Raw genomic sequence first — 2,039 nt, 5'->3', positions numbered from 1 at the left:
CTCCAATTCCTAGCGATGTGGTGATGGTGGCTATGTGCCGTGGAGTCGGTTCCGACTCATAGCGACCCTATACAGGGTATCTGAGGCTGTAAATCCAGTGTGCTCCTTGGAAGTCAGGATGGCCAGACTTCGTCTTTCATACTTCAGATACGTTGTCAGGAGAGACCAGCTACTGGAGAAGGATATCATGGTTGGTAAAGTGGAAGGTCAAAGAAAATGAGGAAGACCCCTAATGAGATGAATTAGCAAAAGTGGCGGCAGTGATGGGCTCAGGCATAGTAATAATCTTATGAATTTGTTGTTGTTGTTGTTAAGTGCTATCAAGTAGTTTCTGATTCACTGCGACCCAGTATAGTGTTTCCGTGGAGTGAATGGTGAGTTTGGATTACCAACCTAGCTGTTCAAACCAACCTTGCAGTCCAGTGCTTATCCTACAGCGCCACACCAGGACTCCTCTTATGAAGGAAGTACTATTATTTCACCATGTAGCAGCTGAAGGAATAAAGACACAGTGAGGGGAAGCGATTTACCCACAGTCATACAACTAGTAAGTGGCTGCAATAGGATTCATTCCAGGTGTAGTCCCAGACACTAAACCGATGCCAGCTTGGAGGGAGGAGGAGCCACTTTCTGGCTGCATTCCCCTGAGAATTGGAAGCATTTATAGTTGGTGTGAAGAGCCCATCAAGACATCCTACAGCTAGAAGTTCAGTCTGGGTCAGAGAAGGATAAAAGTCACGGTGGTAGGTTTCAGGGATTGATTCCCACCTACCAAGGAGAAGGAAGGAAATCAGACATACCCTACATCAAGCAGTTTGCACATTGCTATATAAGGCTCCGTCTCAACCCACAGCTTTATTCTTTAGGAAAAAAAGAGAAAAATGTGACAAAAATAGAGGATCTATGAAGTTCTTTGTGGTAGGTGTTACAAGCCCCATTTTACAACCCAGCAGGGTGAAGTCTCTTTACAAAACCACACAGTTAGGAGCTGAGCCAGGATTCAGCCAAACAATCTTAACAGCTCCAAAGTCCATGCTGCAAGGCAGAAGACAGCTCTCACACTTGGATGGCCTGCAGGGGTGTGAAGTGGGCAGCTCTTCAAAACCCCTGATTTCACTCCATTTCCCTTCATTTTCAGTCTCTAGTACAAGGGTAGGTTGATCTGAAAACTCTGTGTATTTACCTATAAACTCAAACAATATTGCAGATTAACCTGCGTAAATTTCTTTGGCTCCTGACTGGGACAGAATCTTCTAGAATTCCTGGGGTCTGAAGCACACATCTTCCCAAGCAGAGTGTCAGAACATCTAAACAGGGGAACTATTTGAGCAGCCTTGAAGGCCTCCTTTTATTTTCTCCCAGCGAGATTACAGGGACCTCCTATACTGACTAGGTCTGGAAGGAGAGTAATTTAGGTAGGGAGGGATCCCACACTACATCAGACTTTCAGAATTCCCAGGGAGGAACCTCTGTGGGTTAGGGGATTGTGCAGGCCTATATGACAGCACTTTGATATCTCAAGCGAGTAAAGTTTTGCTAAAGGTAATACAGAAACGGCTACAACCATACAATGACAGAGAACTTCCAGAGGTTCAAGCTGGATTCAGAAGAGGCCATGGAATGAGAGATATCATTGCTAATATCCTATGGATCTTGGCTGAAAGCAGAGACTACCAGAAGGATGTTTACCTGTGCTTTATTGACTATGCAAAGGCTTTCGATTGTGTGGATCATGACAAGCTATGGACAACATTGAGACGTATTAGTATTCCAGAACTCTTAATTGTACTTCTGAGAAATCTGTACCTAGACCAAGAAGCAGTTGTTCGAACAGAACATGGGAACACTGAATGTTTTAAAATTGGAAAGGTGTGAGACAGGATACAATCTTTCGCCATACTTATTCAACCTGTATGCTAAGCAAATAATACGAGAAGCTATGAAGAAAAACATGGCGTCAGGATTGGAGGAAGACTCATTAGCAACCTGCGATATGCAGATGATACAACCTTGCTTGCTGAAAGTGAAGAGGACTTGAA

The sequence above is a fragment of the Chrysochloris asiatica genome, unplaced genomic scaffold (genome assembly GCF_000296735.1).
Source record: "Chrysochloris asiatica unplaced genomic scaffold, ChrAsi1.0 scaffold00079, whole genome shotgun sequence".
Classification (NCBI taxonomy): Eukaryota; Metazoa; Chordata; class Mammalia; order Afrosoricida; family Chrysochloridae; genus Chrysochloris; species Chrysochloris asiatica.
Note: the sequence above shows the minus strand (reverse complement) of the source record.